Raw genomic sequence first — 20,240 nt, 5'->3', positions numbered from 1 at the left:
AATAACATTAACGTACATTTTTTTTTATTATTATACATGGATTTATTCCATAAATTGCTAATATTTCTACATGAGATATCATGATCCCTTTGCCCAGGTACACATTAGAATGACCAGCAATCTTGTAGATAGTTGGGACAATTTCTCTCCACCCCACACCACCCCAGACCTTGCTAGTGTGTCGATAAACATTACACAATGAACGATGGAATGATACCGTGTTCCTTCCTTCATTACACTGCGCAGCATATGTAGTCTGATTAGCCATGCAGCACGGACAACCAGAAGATATCATATGTGACCCGCGGTAGCACGCAATTGAGGGTACACAGTAGACCAGTGGTTCTCAAACTCGGTCCTCAGGACCCCACACAGTGCATGTTTTGCAGATAACCCAGCAGGTGCACAGGTGTATTAATTACTCACTGACACATTTTAAAAGGTCCACAGGTGGAGCTAATTATGTCACTTGTGATTCTGTGAGAAGACCTGCAAAACATGCTCCGTGTGGGGTCCTGAGGACCGAGTTTGAGAACCTGTGCAGTAGACAATGTAGACGATTTGTCATTCCAATACCGCAAATCATCCCAGTATCGTCGTAGTGTGTTCCTGGCCTTAGTATGAGCCCAGATTTCTCTGCATTTTCAGCATTTACTGGCAAAATGTTTAACATTAGAGTAAATTAAGTAACAAGAATTATGAAGAGGTTGGGTATGTTTGACTGTGAGATGGCCGGCTGGGGTGACCGCAACGAAGCCCCTTGTGGGCTCACTGCAGTCACTGCGCAGCGGCTTCGGTTTCTCGCTACGCTCGCCACAAGTTCTATTCCAACTCTATGGGTGTCGTGCACACCCCCCAGCGGGAATAGTCCCTGTTGGTCGGCATGCCGACCGGCGGGATTTTGAGCGGGCGGGATGTAGTGCTCGGAATTGTGGAGACCGCCGGTCACATGACTACACCCCTTGTGAAGCTATAATTTGGAACACTTCTGACAGAATGATCTACAATGTGTTGTTGACCATCCTAAAATTCCTAAGACCACAGTTTGCAATGGGATAAGTGTAGCAAGTCAGTCTAAGGGCCTGATTCTGAGTTGCACACTGCAGTATTCGTGTATGTGTCTTTTGCTGGTATTGCTAATGTTATTTGCCCTTGCCTGGTGTACTGTACATCCTTGCACCTGCATGTGCGAGGACTGAGACCCATGTTAGGTGCAGATTTCCTTTTAGAATATGGCCTCAAATGTGAGCGATTGTAATAATATCTGAATTTGTAACCACTTCACTGTTACGCCTATAAGACGGACCATCTCTGTGTCTGAATGGCCACCACCCAGGAATGCCTAGCACATTTCCAATATAGTTCTCATACAGTGTGTCTCATATGCAACTGTGCCTAACTATGGCACACCATAGCACGCATGTGACTTTTTAGCAACCAAGACAATGGCAAAACTACAGTGGCAAAAAATCGCTCAACTCTGTGAAACATCAACATTATGAGCTCCAAATCAGGCCCCGAAACTTAACATGTATACCAACACCAGCAGTGAGAATAAAAATCTTGTGATATGACTGGGATGCTCATATATTACACAGGGTCTGTGGCTGGTTAAAACCAGGTGAAATGCAGGCTTGAAGTCAGTCAGCCACAGAACTTGTATAATACATTAGTGTTACGACTTAAAGGGATACTGTAGTATGGTAAGCTTAGATATGAAGAATGATATGATGTTCCTGTTTAACAAATAAATAAAAATGTTAACGTTTAGCAATAAATCTAATTGCATTTTGTAATTGGTTTGCAGCATTATATTGACTGTAAATTATATTTGTGAATTATTTTAGTTAAGCACACTATTAAGATTACAGTACATAGTTTAAATTGTAACACTAAGGGGCATATGTGCTAAAAATCTTGAAAGTGCCCGCAATTTCTCAAGTATTTAAAATCACAGCATGGATACTAATCTCCTGGGGATATCTGAAGAGTATTTCACATTTGTAAGAACTCTTCCTTGGAAATTGACACAGCGTCCATTGCCAGAGACTGCAGGAGAAGGATCATAAAATCTGGTTTTGCTTGTCAGAGTTTGGTACATAGAGTTCAGACTGTAGTCCCCATCCTATATAATAAAAGGCTTATGCTGCTCCTCACCTCTATGTGCGCTAGTGGGCTCTAGAGGGCGCCCAATGGACCAAATGACTCCTTTGTGTGCTGCAAGCTGTCACAGATGAAAGTGATACTGCAGGGAGATGTTAGTCTCCTAACCTGCTGCTGCTAATATTAATAATACTGATCTGATTGTTTCACTCTTGTTTCATACAGAAAGAGGGGGCTGGGGAGAGAGTGAGAGTAGGGGCAGATAGATACTGGGGAGAGAGTGGGGGCTAGTGGCAGATAGGAACTGGGGAGGAACAGATGAGAGGGGTTGGGGTAGATAAGGACTGGTGAGAGAGTGGAGTGGTAGGGGTAGATAGGGACAGTGGAGAGAGATGCAGATTTTTTAATTATATTATTAAATAAATATATATATATATATATATATATATTATAGCTAGCGCTGCTCCTCATCTCTGTGGTGCCTCCAGCAGCCACTGGAAGGTGCCCGGATACACACACTACACTCCCTCACAATACACTGCCCCTACAGTGGTACGTTGAAAGTTTGTGAACCCTTCAGAATTTTCTATATTTCTGCTGAAACAGGGTAGGGAGCGCAGTACTAACTGCACTCCAGGGCTCAGCGGTACATGGTGCGGCGCTGAGGGGCGCCCTGAGCCAGCGCCTACACCCTACACAACAAGCCTGTCAGGGTCACAGGATCGCTGCCAGCACAATTCCTCAGGCCAGTATAAACTACAGAGAGCAGGAAGCAGCGCCATGAAAGGGGGCGGAGCGTCTCCTCAGAGTGGACCCAGCAGCGTTCAGCGCCATCTTCCTGCCTGCAGAAGCGCTGATGGAGAGCTGTCCCTCCAAGTCAACTCCAGCTATCTTGTACGGTACCAGTGGGTTGTAGAAGGGAGGGGAAGGCTGTGCAAAGTCTGTGTAGTCTATTAAAGTACACAGATAGCGCTGGTAGTGTCATTAGTTCTACCTTAAAAAGCGCTGTGTGTGGGTTGGCTCCAATATCTGTCTCTCTCTGTGGCATACTTGGGGGGAAACTGTGTCTGACATTTCCCTGTGTGTGAGTGTTTACTATCTAACATAGCCATGTCTAGGGACTCTGGGGTATATTTACTAAGCTCCCGATTTTGACCGAGATGCCGTTTTTTCATCAAAGTGTCATCTCGGTAAATCTCGGTCATTTACTAAACACTAATCACGGCAGTGATGAGGGCATTCGTAATTTTTTGCTAGTTCAGGTAAAAAATTACGAATGAATACACCATCGGTCAAAACGCGGCTGTTTAAGTATGAATCTCGGTCATTTACTAAGAAGTGCAAAGCAAAAAAACACAAAACACTGTCGTGAAAAATTACAACTCGTAAAAAAGTCCTAAAAAAAAACAGACCTGCTTTTTTTATCCGTGATTTGAGATGCATGCAGGGATCCATGAGATCCGTGCATGTATATCAGTGGGAAGGGGTGTGAAAGTGCTTATTTTTGCTAAAAAAATTGTGTGGGGTCCCCCCTCCTAAGCATAACCAGCCTCGGGCTCTTTGAGCCGATCCTGGTTGCAGAAATATGGGGAAAAAAATGACAGGGGTTCCCCCATATTTAAGCAACCAGCATCGGGCTCTGCGCCTGGTCCTGGTCCCAAAAATACGGGGGACAAAAAGAGTAGGGGTCCCCCGTATTTTTAAAACCAGCACCGGGCTCCACTAGCTGGACAGATAATGCCACAGCCGGGGGTCACTTTTATACAGCGCCCTGCGGCCGTGGCATCAAAAATCCAACTAGTCACCCCTGTCCGGGGTACCCTGGGGGAGTGGGGACCCCTTCAATCAAGGGGTCCCCCCCCCAGCCACCCAAGGGCCAGGGGTGAAGCCCGAGGCTGTCCCCCCCCCATCCAATGGGCTGCGGATGGGAGGGCTGATAGCCTTTGTTGTAAAATTATAGATATTGTTTTTAGTAGCAGTACTACAAGTCCCAGCAAGCCTCCCCCGCATGCTGGTACTTGGAGAACCACAAGTACCAGCATGCGGCGGAAAAACGGGCCCGCTGGTACCTGTAGTACTACCACTAAAAAAATACCCAAAAAAAGACAAGACACACACACCGTGAAAGTATAATTGTATTACTTACATACACACATACATACATACTTACCTATGGCCCCACGCAGGTCGGTCCTCTTGTCCAGTAGAATCCAAGGGTACCTGTTGAATAAATTATACTCACGAGATCCAGGGGTCCAGGCTCCTCGGCAAATCCAGGGTTAATCCACGTACTTGCCAAAAATAAAAAAACGGTGTCCCGACCACGAACTGAAAGGGGACCCATGTTTGCACATGGGTCACCTTTCCCCGAATGCAAGAAACCCACTTTGCCTTCTGGCTAAGTGGGTTTCTTCAGCCAATCAGGGTGCGCCACGTTGTAGCACTCTCCTGATCAGCTGTGTGCTCCTGTCTTCACTGACAGGCAGCACACGGCAGTGTTACAATGTAGCGCCTATGCGCTACATTGTAACCAATGATGGGAACTTTCAGCTCAGCGGTGACGTCACTTTAGGTCAACCGCAGGGCAGAAAGTTCCCATCATTGGTTACAATGTAGCGCATAGGCGCTACATTGTAACACTGCCGTGTGCTGCCTGTCAGTGAGGACAGGACCACACAGCTGATCAGGAGAGTGCTACAACGTGGCGCTCCCTGATTGGCTGATGAAACCCACTTAGACAGAAGTCAGAGTGGCTTTCTGGCATTCGTGGAAAGGTGACCCATGTGCAAACATGGGTCCCCTTTCAGTTCGTGGTCGGGACACCGTTTTGTTTTTTTTGTCAAGTACGTGGATTACCCCTGGATTTCCCGAGGAGCCTGGACCCCTGGATCTCGTGAGTATAATTTCTTCAACAGGTACCCCTTGGATTCTACTGGAGAAGAGGACCGACCTGCGTGGGAACTTAAGGTAAGTATGTATGTGTGTATGTATGTAATAAAATTATACTTTCACGGTGTGTGTGTCTTGTCTTTTTTTGGGTATTTTTTTAGTAGTAGTACTACAGGTACCAGCGGGCCCGTTTTTCCGTCGCATGCTGGTACTTGTGGTTCTCCAAGTACCAGCATGCGGGGGAGGCTTGCTGGGCCTTGTAGTACTGCTACTAAAAACAATATATTTTCTTTTACAACAAAGGCTATCAGCCTCCCCATCCGCAGCCCATTGGATGGGGGGGGACAGCCTCGGGCTTCACCCCTGGCCCTTGGGTGGCTGGGGGGGGGGGGACCCCTTGATTGAAGGGGTCCCCACTCCCCCAGGGTACCCCGGCCAGGGGTGACTAGTTGGATTTTTGATGCCACGGCCGCAGGGCACTATATCAAAGTGACCCCCGGCTGTGGCATTATCTGTCCAGCTAGTGGAGCCCGGTGCTGGTTTTAAAAATACGGGGGACCCCTACTCTTTTTGTCCCCCGTATTTTTGGGACCAGGACCAGGCGCAGAGCCCGATGCTGGTTGCTTAAATATGGGGGAACCCCTGTCATTTTTTTCCCCATATTTTTGCAACCAGGATCGGCTCAAAGAGCCCGAGGCTGGTTATGCTTAGGAGGGGGGACCCCACGCATTTTTTTTTATTATTTTACAGTGTTTAATTAAAAAAAATAAAAAAAATAAACCCCAGCACGGATCACACAGATCCGGCCGAGATTGATTGTAAAAAAAGTCGGCAGTGTTTTGCTAATCACTGCCGTAAAAATAGGTAAAAAACCACGAATGACATCGACATCGGAAGAAAAGAAAAACCCGAATACGACAGCTTAGTAAATCCATCGTAATCAATTCAAAAAGTTGCAGTTTTACACTGTCGATGTCATTCGTGATTGAACTTTGACCTTTTTTCGGAAATTACGAATCTTAGTAAATTTACCCCTCTGTGTCATATGCTGCAGAAGAGGTTTCCTCTCAGGAGGGATCCATTCCATGTACTCAGGATTGTAATGCTTTGTCTCCGATTCCTTTTGTTGAAGCTAATACTGAGACTGAAACTCAGGTGTTGAAGAAGTCTAGAGCAGTTTTGTCAGGCTCTGTCCCTATTCCTGCAAAATCCCCTAGCATGTTCCCACAGAAACGTGCACTTGCCCAAATTATGCAAGATGACACTGATACCGATTCTTATACTTCAGATGGTAATGGGGACGAGCTGAGGGGGCCATTAGGGATGTGTTAAACATTAATGACACTACACCTGAGCAGGTTGAGGAGGCTTACTTCACTGATAATAAGAGAGCCCCGCTAACCTTTCCCGCATCTAAAGAAATAAATGCTATATTTGAAAAATCCTGGGGAAACACGTAGAAAAAATTCCAGATCCCAAAAAGAGTTGGTTGCTTTTTCCTGAGGAAGAGAGGAGAAAATGGGAAAACCCACCAATTGTTGACGCATCTGTCTCAAAAAGGTGGTTTTACCTGTCCCTGGTTTTACCGTGTTGAAAGAACCGGCTGATCGTAAGATTGACATTACGCTCAAATCCATACACACTGCTTCAGGAGTGGCGTTAAGGCCCCACTATTGCCTGTGCATGGATTTCTAAAGCCATAGTAAAATGGTAAACATTACTAGAGGATTTGGATGCAATGGATAGTAGTGACATTGAATTGTTTTTACGTAACACAGGATTCTGCGGGGTTCATGGTGGAATCCATGAAAGACCTGGGTACGCTAACTGCGTGGAAATCCTCCATGTCTGTATTAGCTCGCAGGGGACTCTGGCTACGCCAATGATCTGCAGATGCGGAATCCAGGCGAAGTGTGGAGAACCTACCCTACACAGTTCAGGCTCTATTTGGGGACATTATATTTTACAAACTCAGGCATGGAGTAAGGAGACCAGGTCCCAATTCGGTAAGAAGGTTTGTTCTAGCTGTTGGTTTGCATATATAATGCGTCCATTAAACCAGTCCAAAGCAACTCTATAGTTTGCCGCCATTGCATAAGTGCGCAAATACGGTAAGTTTAGACCACTCAGGGTCTGTGGTTGTTGTAATTTAAATAGCAAGATCCTTGGCCGTTTACCTGCCCAAATAAATTTGGTCAATGCTTTGTTTGGTTGGGTGAACGTATCTTTAGGCGGGATCAATGGGAGCATCTGCAATGTATTTAAAAACCATGGTAAGGTTATCATTTTATATAAATGGCAGTGGCCAGTGTATGTCAAAGGGAGGTGAGCCCATGTAGAGAAATCCGTATAAGTCCTGGAAAGAAGGGATGAAAAATTTAAGGTGTATCGTTTTGAGGGATGATTAGGGATTTTTATACCAAGATGTGTGATATTATCATCTGACGCCCAGTGGAAGGGGAACGAAGTACCCCAGCCAGTTTTGGGAGAGAGAAAAAAGGCCAAAGCTTCAGTTTTTGAATAGTTAATTTTAAACCCAGACACTAATTCAAAGGAATTCAAAATGGAGAGCAAATTGGGGAAGTGCCACACAGGGGTTACTAAAATAAAGCAAGATGTCATCTGCAAATGGCGAGAATTTAAGTTCCAGATGGTCCAATGTAATTCCATGCCATCTATCTTCCTTTATAAAATGCAGAAAAATGGGGTCTAATGCCAAGTTGAATAAAAGTGGGGAGAGGGGACAGCCTTGCCTGGTGCCACGATGCAATGTAAAATAACGGGTGTTATGGGCATTAATTGTCAAATAAGCTAGTGGTTGGTGGTATAGGGTGTGAAACACATGTACAAAGTCCGGGCCAAATTCCTGATGTTGAAGAATTCTACTTAAGTGCACCCAGGAGACCCTGTCAAAGGCATTATCGATGTCACAACTGAGGTCTATGTATCCCGTCTCCCGAGAGTTATGTGTCTTAATCATAGCCGCCAACAATGACCGGACATTACGAACTGAATGTCTATTACAAAAAAAACCCATCTGTGCAGGATGTAATAATTTAGGCAAAACCAACTGGAGGCAGGAAGCAAGAATTTTAGTAAAAATCTTGAAATCTTGATTCAAGAGGGAAATAGGTCTATAAGAAGAAACTAAGGTAGGTTCTTTATTCGGTTTGGGTATAACGATTACCCTGGCGGTATTAAAATCAAGAGTGGCCGAATGACCTGTAAGGCTTGAAATATAGAGTCTAGAAAGATGTTCCTGAACGTGTGGGGAGAGGAGTTTGTAGTATGCGGCAGATAGGCCATCTGAACCGGGGGCCTTCCCATTAGGTAAAGATTTAATCACCATCTTCAACTCTGCGTCTGTGATAGGAGAACTAAGAAGTTCTCTATCATCGTCAGATAGGGTAGGGAGGCCTACCTGAGTTAAGAAGTCCAGGCCCTTGATGGGCTGATCAGGGGTTGCAGTGTAGAGGGTTTCAAAAAAATCAAGGAAAACATCACTAATTGTCTCCGGAGTCAGTGCTATGGAACTCTGACCAGTTTGAATGGACAGGATGTGTTTAGGGGTCGAGGAGGCTTTCACTAAGTTAGCCAACAATTTCCTGGGGTGATTACCCCATTGGAAATACTTATTAGATTGGAATGATAAGAATAGTTTAGCCTGCTCAGCGCAAAGGGTGTCATGGATCAACCTGGCATCCTTGTATAATAGTCGATTAGATTCAGAAGGATTAGCTAGCAGTCGCGAGTATGCGGAGGTAACTGCGAGGGTTGCATGGGACAATCTGGCCTGGAAATGTTTTTTCTTAGTAGCGACATAGGATAATATGTGGCCCCTGAAGGACTGGTTTTGAAGCCTGCCAAAAAGATTTATATCATCCGTATGGACACTATTATCTTGGGCATAGTTAAGAAAGGATTGGGTTAAGTAAAGTTTAAAATCATCAGAGGAGGCTAGGTAGTCTGGGAAGCACCAATTATGAGAATATGGACGAGGCGTTGATAGGGTAAGTGTAAAGGTAATGGGGGCATGATCAGATAAGAGTATGTTAGCTATGGTCGAGTCTGACTCTATGAATCAATGAACCAGAGAGCAACCAATAAGCTAAACGATAGAATACATTATGTGGATGAGAGAAAAAGGTGTATTCCCTAGAGTCAGGATGTAAGAACCTCCAGGGGTCCATAACTTGTAATGGCGTCTAGCAATAATTATAAGGTGCATGGGGCAGATCTACTGGAGCCAGTCTGCCTGGGCCATCCTGACACACAGAGGGAAGGGTTAAATACTACATTTACATCACTCCCCAAAATTAAAGAAACTTCCATCCAACCGTGTAGGTTAACAAAGAGGGTAGGAAAAAATCCATATTTGTCCTGTTGGGGCGTAAATACATGCTAAGGTAAACCATTCCCGTTCAATATCCAAAAATAAAAATCTCCCATCAGGATCAATCCATTCATCCTTAATATCATAATGCAAAGATTTATTAAATAAGAGCATCACTCCCCTAGTTTTCGTAGTGTAAGAGGCACATTTATAATCACCAATCCAATTATCTCACACTACATTCGGGTCTGTGAGCCGCCTATGCGTCTCTTGTAAAAACACCACATCGTAGAGAATTTTTTTTGCGAGGACTTACAATTTTCTTCCGCTTTATTGGGGTGTTCAACCCTTCCACATTCCAAGAGACCAGCTTAAGAGAAGTCTTCAATTTGTCCGTGAGGACAGCAGTATCAGAAGACTTCAACATCATCCAACACCCAGTCTGGTGAAACATGGAAGGGGAAGCCATAAGGAAGCGTCCATCCACCTGTCCGAGTGAGCAAGGGAGGGACCAAAGATAACTTGCAAAAAGAAATACAAAAAGTAAACCAGAAAAACAAGACATAATACAATACGTGTAAGTGCAACAACAACATGTAACAAGTACTACCTGTCCAAATAGTTTTAAAAATTTTAAACGCAAATTGACAGTTCTAAGAACCATCACAAAACAATTAAATTTTCTCTAACGTCCTAAGTGGATGCTGGGGACTCCGTAAGGACCATGGGGAATAGCGGCTCCGCAGGAGACTGGGCACATCTAAAGAAAGCTTTAGGACTATCTGGTGTGCACTGGCTCCTCCCCCTATGACCCTCCTCCAAGCCTCAGTTAGATCTCTGTGCCCGAACGAGAAGGGTGCACACTAGGGGCTCTCCTGAGCTTCTTAGTGAAAGTTTTAGATTAGTTTTTTTATTTTCAGTGAGACCTGCTGGCAACAGGCTCACTGCATCGAGGGACTAAGGGGAGAAGAAGCGAACTCACCTGCGTGCAGAGTGGATTGGGCTTCTTAGGCTACTGGACATTAGCTCCAGAGGGACGATCACAGGCCCAGCTTGGATGGGTCCCAGAGCCGCGCCGCCGGCCCCCTTACAGAGCCAGAAGGCAGAAGAGGTCCGGAAAATCGGCGGCAGAAGACGTCCTGTCTTCAACAAGGTAGCGCACAGCACTGCAGCTGTGCGCCATTGCTCTCAGCACACTTCACACTTCGGTCACTGAGGGTGCAGGGCGCTGGGGGGGGGGCGCCCTGAGACGCAATAAAAACACATTGGATGGCAAAAAAATGCATCACATATAGCTCCTGGGCTATATGGATGCATTTAACCCCTGCCAGAATCCATAAAAAAGCAGGAGAAAAGTCCGCGAAAAAGGGGCGGAGCCTATCTCCTCAGCACACTGGCGCCATTTTCCCTCACAGCTCCGTTGGAGGGAAGCTCCCTGTCTCTCCCCTGCAGTCACTACACTACAGAAAGGGTTAAAAAAAGAGAGGGGGGCACTAATTAGGCGCAGTATTAACTATACAGCAGCTATAAGGGGAAAAACACTTATATAAGGTTATCCCTGTATATATATAGCGCTCTGGTGTGTGCTGGCAAACTCTCCCTCTGTCTCCCCAAAGGGCTAGTGGGGTCCTGTCCTCTATCAGAGCATTCCCTGTGTGTGTGCTGTATGTCGGTACTTTTGTGTCGACATGTATGAGGAGAAAAATGATGTGGAGACGGAGCAGATTGCCTGTAATAGTGATGTCACCCCCTAGGGGGTCGACACCTGAGTGGATGAACTGTTGGAAGGAATTACGTGACAGTGTCAGCTCTGTATAAAAGACAGTGGTTGACATGAGACAGCCGGCTACTCAGCTTGTGCCTGTCCAGACGTCTCATAGGCCGTCAGGGGCTCTAAAGCGCCCGTTACCTCAGATGGCAGATATAGACGCCGACACGGATACTGACTCCAGTGTCGACGGTGAAGAGACGAATGTGACTTCCAGTAGGGCCACACGTTACATGATTGAGGCAATGAAAAATGTTTTACACATTTCTGATAATACGAGTACCACCAAAAAAAAAAAAAGGGGTATTATGTTCGGTGAGGAAAAACTACCTGTAGTTTTCCTGAATCTGAGAAATTAAATGAGGTGTGTGATGATGCGTGGGTTTCCCCCGATAACAACGGATAATTTCTAAAATGTTATTGGCATTATATCCTTTCCCGCCAGAGGTTAGGGTGCGTTGGGAAACACCCCCTAGGGGGGATAAAGCGCTCACACGCTTGTAAGGGCTCTACCTTCGCCTGAGATGGCCGCCCTTAAGGATCCTGCTGATAGAAAGCAGGAGGGTATCCTAAAAGGTATTTACACACATACTGGTGTTATACTGCGACCAGCAATCGCCTCAGCCTGGATGTGCAGTGCTGGGTTGGCGTGGTCGGATTCCCTGACTGAAAATATTGATACCCTAGATAGGGACAGTATATTTTTGCCTATAGAGCATTTAAAATATGCATTTTTATATATGCGTGATGCACAGCGGAATATTTGCCGACTGGCATCAAGTCTAAGCGCGTTGTCCATTTCTACCAGTAGAGGGTTATGGACACGTCAGTGGTCAGGTGATGCGTATTCCAAACGGCATTTGGAAGTATTGCTTTATTAAGGGAGGAGTTATTTGGGGTCGGTCTTTCAGACCTGGTGGCCACGGCAACAGCTGGGAATTCCACGTTTGTACCCCAGGTCGCCTCTCAACATGAGAAGACGCCGTATTATCAGGCGCAGTCTTTTCGTGGACAAGCGGGCAAAAGGTTCCTCATTTCTGCCCCGTGACAGAGGGAGAGGAAAAAGGCTGCAAAAATCAGCTAGTTCCCAGGAACAGAAACCCTCTCCCGCCTCTGCCAAGCCCTCAGTATACGCTGGGGCTTTACAAGCAGAATCAGGCACGGTGGGGGGCCCGTCTCAATGAATTTCAGCGCGCAGTGGGCTCACTCGCAAGTAGACCCCTGGATCCTTCAGGTGATATCTCAGGGGTACAAATTAGAATTCGAGACGTCTCCCCCTCGCCGTTTCCTAAAGTCGGCTTTACCGATGTCTCCTTCTGACAGGGAGACAGTTTTGGAAGCCATTCACAAGCTGTATTCCCAGCAGGTGATAATCAAGATACCCCTCCTGCAACAGGGAACGGGGTATTATTCCACACTGTTGTGGTACCGAAGCCGGACGGCTCGGTGAGACCGATTCTAAATCTAAAATCTTTGAACACTTACGTACAGAGGTTCAAATTCAAGATTGAGTCACTCAGAGCAGTGATTGCGAACCTGGAAGAAGGGGACTACATGATGTCTCGGGACATCAAGGATGCTTACCTTCATGTCAAAATTTACCCTTCTCACCAAGGGTACCTCAGGTTTATGGTACAGAACTGTCACTATCAGTTCAGACGCTGCCGTATGGATGGTACACGGTACCCCGGGTCTTTACCAAGGTAATGGCCGAAATGATGATATTCCTTCGAAGGAAGTGAATTTTAGTTATCCCTTCCTTGGACAATTCCCTGATAAGGGTAAGATCCAGGGAACAGTTGGAGGTCGGTGTAGCACTATCTCAGGTAGTGTTGCGGCAGCACAATTGGATTCTCAATATTCCAAAATCGCACCTGGTTCCGACGACGTGTCTTCTGTTCCTAGGGATGATCCTGGACACAGTCCAGAAAAAGGTGTTTCTCCCGGAGGAGAAAGCCAGGGAGTTATCCGAGCTAGTCAGGAACCTCCTAAAACCGAGCCAAGTCTCAGTGCATCAATGCACAAGGGTTCTGGGTAAAATGGTGGCTTCCTACGAAGCAATCCCATTCGGCAGATTCCACGCAAGAACTTTCCAGTGGGACCTGCTGGACAAATGTTCCGGATCGCATCTTCAGATGCATCAGCGGATAACCCTGTCACCAAGGACAAGGGTGTCCCTCCTGTGGTGGTTGCAGAGTGCTCATCTTCTAGAGGGCCGCAGATTAGGCATTCAGGACTGGGTCCTGGTGACCACGGATGCCAGCCTGCGAGGCTGGGGAGCAGTCACACAGGGAAGGAATATCCAGGGCTTATGGTCAAGCCTGGAGACATCACTTCACATAAATATCCTGAAGCTAAGGGACATTTACAATGCTCTAAGCTTAGCAAGACCTCTGCTTCAAGGTCAGCCGGTGTTGATCCAGTCGGACAACATCACGGCAGTCACCCACGTAAACAGACAGGGTGGCACAAGAAGCAGGAGGGCAATGGCAGAAGCTGCAAGGATTCTTCGCTGGGCGGAAAATCATGTGATAGCACTGTCAGCAGTATTCATTCCGGGAGTGGACAACTGGGAAGCAGACTTCCTCAGCACGACCTCCACCCGGGAGAGTGGGGACTTCACCCAGAAGTCTTCCACATGATTAAAAACTCGACAGGTATTGCGCCAGGTCCAGGGACCCTCAGGCAATAAGCTGTAGACGCTCTGGTAACACCGTGGGTGTACCAGTCAGGGTATGTTTTCCCTCCTCTGCCTCTCATACCCAAGGTACTGAGATTGATAAGATGGAGAGGAGTAAGCACTATATTCGTGGTTCCGGATTGGCCAAGAAGGACTTGGTAACCGGAACTTCAAGAGATGCTCACGGAGGATCCGTGGCCTCTACCTCTAAGAAGGGACCTGCTCCAGCAAGGACCCTGTCTGTTCCAAGACTTACCGCGGCTGCGTTTGACGGCATGGCGGTTGAACGCCGGATCCTGAAGGAAAAAAGGCATTCCGGATGAAGTCATCCCTATCCTGATCAAAGCCAGGAAGGATGTAACCGCAAAAACATTATCACCGCAATTGGCGAAAATATGTTGCGTGGTGCGAGGCCAGTAAGGCCCGACGGAGGAAATTCAACTGGGTCGATTCCTACATTTCCTGCAAACAGGAGTGTCTATGGGCCTGAAATTGGGGTCCATTAAGGTTCAAATTTCGGCCCTGTCAATTTTCTTCCAAAAAGAACTAGCTTCAGTCCCTGAAGTTCAGACGTTTGTAAAAGGGGTACTGCATATACAGCCTCCTTTTGTGCCTCCAGTGGCACTTTGGGATCTCAATGTAGTTTTGGGTTCCAAAAGTCACATTGGTTTGAACCACTTAAATCTGTGGAGTTAAAATATCTCACATGGAAAGTGGTCATGCTGTTGGCCCTGGCCTGGGCCAGGCGCGTGTCAGAATTGGCGGCTTTATCCTTAAAAAGCCCTTATCTGATTTTCCATTCGGACAGGGCGGAATTGAGGACTCGTCCTCAGTTTCTCCCCAAGGTGGTTTCAGCGTCTCACCTGAACCAACCTATTGGTGGTGCCTGCGGCTACTAGGGACTTGGAGGCCTCCAAGTTGCTAGACGTTGTCAGTGCCCTGAAAATATATGTTTCCAGGACGGCTGGAGTCAGGAAATCTGACTCGCTGTTTATCCTGTGTGCACCCAACAAGCTGGGTGCTCCTGCTTCTAAGCAGACTATTGCTCGTTGGATTTGTAGTACAATTCAGCTTGCACATTCTGTGGCAGGCCTGCCACAGCCAAAAATCTGTAAATGCCCACTCCACAAGGAAGGTGGGCTCATCTTGGGCGGCTGCCCGAGGGGTCTCGGCTTTACAACTTTGCCGAGCAGCTACTTGGTCAGGAGCAAATACGTTTGTAAAATTCTACAAAATTGATATCCTGGCTGAGGAGGACCTGGAGTTCTCTCATTTGGTGCTGCAGAGTCATCCGCACTCTCCCGCCCGTTTGGGAGCTTTGGTATAATCCCCATGGTCCTTACGGAGTCCCCAGCATCCACTTAGGACGTTAGAGAAAATAAGAATTTACTTACCGATAATTCTATTTCTCATAGTCCGTAGTGGATGCTGGGCGCCCATCCCAAGTGCGGATTGTCTGCAATACTTGTACATAGTTATTGTTACAAAAATCGGGTTATTATTGTTGTGAGCCATCTTTCAGAGGCTCCTCTGTTATCATGCTGTTAACTGGGTTCAGATCACAGGTTATACGGTGTGATTGGTGTGGCTGGTATGAGTCTTACCCGGGATTCAAAATCCTTCCTTATTGTGTACGCTCGTCCGGGCACAGTATCCTAACTGAGGCTTGGAGGAGGGTCATAGGGGGAGGAGCCAGTGCACACCAGATAGTCCTAAAGCTTTCTTTAGATGTGCCCAGTCTCCTGCGGAGCCGCTATTCCCCATGGTCCTTACGGAGTCCCCAGCATCCACTACGGACTATGAGAAATAGAATTATCGGTAAGTAAATTCTTATTATTATCAAGACTAGTAAGAGAAGGATAGTGGGGAATGGGTAGGAGAAACAGAGAGGGGAGTTGTCTCCGCTCAGGCATCCACATTATAGCGGGGGAAATATCCCGCAACATTAACAGTAAAAACAGAAAAATAAACATAACATTGTGTCATCCATTGAAAAAGAAAAAGGAGATTAGACTGGGCAATACTTATCAAGTCATGTTCAGTCAAACAGCATCGGCCATGCGGAAATCAGAGGAGGATAAAGAGCGTAGGAAATTGCGAGCAGTATCAGGGGTTTCGAAATAGTGTGGTTTGCCGGCATGAAAGATCCTCAGCTTAGCAGGGTAAAGGAGGGCAAATCGAATGTCTTTTGAAAAAAGTTCTTTGCGTACCGGAGAGAAACTTGAAAAGTCCTGAAAAAGGAGCAGTTTGGAGTCCTCATAGCAAAGATTGTTGGATTTGCGGTAAGCCTCAATGATTTTCACCTTGTCCAGCTAATTCAAAAGCTTGAAGATCACCGATCTAGGGTATTGTTGAAATGACTGTTTGTCAGGACCGAGACGGTGCGCCCTTTCCACTAAGTATGATGTAGGAGAAGAAGGAAGACCCAGAGTCTCAGGGAGCCAGTGAGAGACCAGATCCATAAGATCTTTGGGGCGGACCGATTCCGGAAGGCCAATAAGGCGTAAGTTGTATCGCCAATTGCAATTTTCCAGATCTTTGATTTTTTTCGGTTAAAGCCGCAAGGGTGGCGTCATGTATTTGCAATTGTGATACTGCCTCGTGAAGACCATCCTCTAAAGTGGAAATGCGGTCTTCTGCCTCCACAAGATGTTTGGTGTGTCGTGTTATTTGAGCAGCTGCCGAGTTAATATCAATGGAGCCAATTTAGCATCTAGAAAAGGCAAAATAATGTCAGAGATTTCTTTGGCCCGTTGAACAGAGGAAGGACTGAATTTGGCAGTCACAGCCAGCCCATCCGTGGAATCTCCCTGGTCGGGAGATGTGGGGGAAAGAGAGTGATCCGAATAGGCATCTTTATCCTTGCCTTTGGACGTTGTTTTATTTTTATTTTGAGAGCCTTTGGTCACCCGTGGTGTTTTGGTGACATATTATCTTTCCATGATCAGGGTTGGTGAACCAGTATGACCCGGTATAGAGCAGAGAAGAAGTGTCACAAAAATGATGTGGAATCCTAAATGTTAGTGGACGTCTCACAGGTGCGTATGCAGCAGCAGCGACCGCAAACACTAGGGGTCATTCCGACCCATTCGCACGCAGAGGTTCTTCACTGCGGTGTGAACAGGTCGGAACTGTGCATGCGCGGTGGCTGCAATACGGACGCGCATCAGCAGGCAGCGACCAGAATAAAGAAGAAAGTGATCGCTAGCGCGATCGCAAGAAGATTGACAGCGGGGAGGTTTTTCCGGGGCGTCTACTCACCGTTTTCCAGGCGTGGAGATCCGAACGCAGGCATGTCCAGGCGTTTGGAGGGCGGATGTCTGACGTCGATCCCGGGACCTTCGTCGCTGGATCCGTCACACTGGGTAAGTAAGTCTGACCCTGGTCTTGTTTTGCAGTAAACTTTTTTAGCATAGCAGGGCTGCACAAATGATCGCAGCCCTGCTACGCTAAAATACACTCCCCCATAGGTGGCGTCAAGTTGATTGCACGGGCAGCAATAAGTTGCGATCAACTCGGAATGAGGGTCACGGTGTCTTAGATCTCACTGATCTCACAGAGGCACAAGCAGTAACAACAGATGCAGATATGGGGGGTAATTCCAAGTTGATCGCAGCAGGATATTTTTTTAGCAGTTGGGCAAAACCATGTGCACTGCAGGGGAGGCAGATATAACATGTGCAGAGAGAGTTAGATTTGGGTGGGTTATTTTGTTTCTGTGCAGGGTAAATACTGGCTGCTTTATTTTTACACTGCAATTTAGATTGCAGATTGAACTCACCACACCCAAATCTATCTCTCTCTGCACATGTTATATCTGCCCCCCCTGCAGTGCACATGGTTTTGCCCAACTGCTAAAAAATTTCCTGCTGCGATCAACTTGGAATTACCCCCATGGTGTCATATATCACTGGGTGTCTTACAGGTGCACAAGTAGCAGCAGCAGCAGATATGGTGTCATATTACTGGGTGTCCTACAGGGGTACAGGCAGCAGCAGTCACGGTGTCAAATATCACTTGGTATTTCACAGGTGCACATGCAGAACGCAATAGTAGACACGATGACACAGAGATCACTTAGGTCAGGGGTGTCCAACCTTTCACCTTCCCTGGGCCACATTAGAAGATGAAAATTTGGTTTGGGCCGCACATAAAATAAAATAACAGTAACGATACCTGATCATCCAAAAAAAAAACATATAAAACATAGTTAACATATTAAACTTACTTGGAAATGAAGTTAGTGAGATGTTTGACATTGTTTCTCAGCCACCGGAACCGAATCCAAAACCAAAACACAAAACCCGAAAAATTTCCGGTGCACATCACTACTTAATATACAGTGATGTTTGAGGCTTTTAAAATACAATTCTGTAGGTGGCAGGCCTTACGGGACAGGTTGTGCAGGAAGATGCGCAGTTAAAGGCTGAAAACAAATAAAATCACATTATTTATAGGACAAACCACAGAGAAACAACAGGAAAGGCTGCAGTAGGGGATTGGAAAGGGCAAAAGAGGACACACATTTATATTCCAGTCGGGACTGCTATTTTGTTTTTTGTTTTTTCCTCTCTCCCTTCAACGTATACTGTTTCACTAGGGGAGACCACTGCTATTTTCTCAATGAATGTAACAAGTTTACTTAATAGAAATGAAACCAGCTGAGTCTTTTGTTCATTAACATAAGAAAAACTCTTAAACATTCAATAAAGATTTGTCCTGATTTGTGCTTATTGTAAAGGGAAAAAAACTACATTTGAAATGTAAGCCCCGGTCTGCCCCTCCTGCCCGGACTCCTTTACAGAGAATTGTGCCTTGCAGCTGATGGCCTGAATGCTTTTATTTCAGAAGGGGGAAGTCCTCTCGTAGAACCTGAAGTGTTGCCCAGTCTTGTATGGAGTGAAAGGAAGGGGGTTTGGCAAGGACACCATGTACCGGTAGCCGCCCGCAACACGCACCTACTTTTTTTAGCCAGGATTTGCTAGTTTAGCCGCGGCCGCCGGCGCCAGAGACTCCCGCCTCCAGCTCCGTGCTCTCTCTAGCCGGGTGCACGCGTGTGACGTCACATGCGCGTGCGACGTCATGACGTCACACGCGCGATGTGCCTGCGCCCGCATCCCGGAAGCACAGAGAGCCGCGTCTAGTGCTGCTGGCTCCCCAAACTTGAAACTTTAGAAAACTTTAGAATAGAATTTCTTAAAAAATAAAAAATTGCACTGGGCCGCATTACTAGCCGACCTGGGCCGCATGCGGCCCGCGGGCCGCGGGTTGGACAAGCCTGACTTAGGTGCTCACATTTGCAGCAGCAGCAGCGACAATTATGCTGCCTCATGTAACACTTGGCTTCACTCAAGGGTATATGCAGCAGCAGCAAAAACGTTGACTGTGTGGGAAAGACAGGGCACAGTGTAAAGGGCCTGTCTTAAACACTTATCAGGATGCCCAAGTAGAGGGAGAGAAGAAGGGGGCCCTCTGTTCCCCAATGCAGCCGCTGGGACACAGAGGTAGTTGGCAAATGAGGAGCAGCATGGGGGTGATGATCCCCAACAGGGGAGAGCTTATGAGGGCCTGGAAGAGAGGGAAAATTGACCCCTATCCTTGGGTGCAGTGTCCGCAGAAAGCAGGCAGTGACCAGCGTGGTACCTGCTTCCCGGACTTGTGCACCCGCAGCTGGAGCCCCTGGCACGGTCAGGATCAACGGTGGAGGATACTGTAGTTTAGTGGGAGTGAACCAGGCCGGCAATCTGCAGCAGCGAGCAGGGCCTCTTGTGTCAGATCCTGCCCAGGTGTCCACAGCATTCAGGAGGTTCAAGATGGCTGCCGCGGGTGAAGGAAGCAGACGGGAGCTGCAGATGAGGATCACAGAGGTCCCGGAGCTGGAAGTCCTGCCGGCAATGTTACTGCCACTGACAGCGGTGAGGCAGCTGATCGCGGCTCTGTGTTCCTGGCTGGTGCACACAGACGCTGAGGATGAGAGGATCCGCGATGGCGGCAGGTAGCACCAGCGTCTAACAAACGCCTCGGGTCCGGGGTATAACGAGCGGTGGGGAGCCAGGACCAGCAACCACTTGCCCACCGTTATCTCCTGCAGGTGCCCAGATGGAAACGGGGCACTGCTCCCAGCGCTAAAGGTGATCTAAAATGCGGTCATCTGTCAGGTCCACCCACCGGAAGTTCCAGCAACTGCTTTTTAGCAGAAATTGTAATCCTTACTGAATAAGGTCCTAAGCCTTAACAAGTAATAAAGTGTAGACCGATAATGAGTGATAAATGACGAGCCAACCAGCTCCTGTCATTTTTCAAACACAATTTGGAAAGGAAGGAGAGAAATACAAAAAACCCTTTTGTTGGGAGCACTCTTTTGTTATGTTTGAAGTAGTATGTGTAGCGAGAAATATTAAAACTTAACCTTTAATCAATCCTTGAATAAAAAAACTTTTTTGTCAAAAAATTGAGACTCGTGTCTG

This window comes from Pseudophryne corroboree, chromosome 3 (assembly GCF_028390025.1).
Source record: "Pseudophryne corroboree isolate aPseCor3 chromosome 3, aPseCor3.hap2, whole genome shotgun sequence".
NCBI classification, from domain to species: Eukaryota; Metazoa; Chordata; class Amphibia; order Anura; family Myobatrachidae; genus Pseudophryne; species Pseudophryne corroboree.
This window is presented reverse-complemented; position numbering follows the sequence as displayed.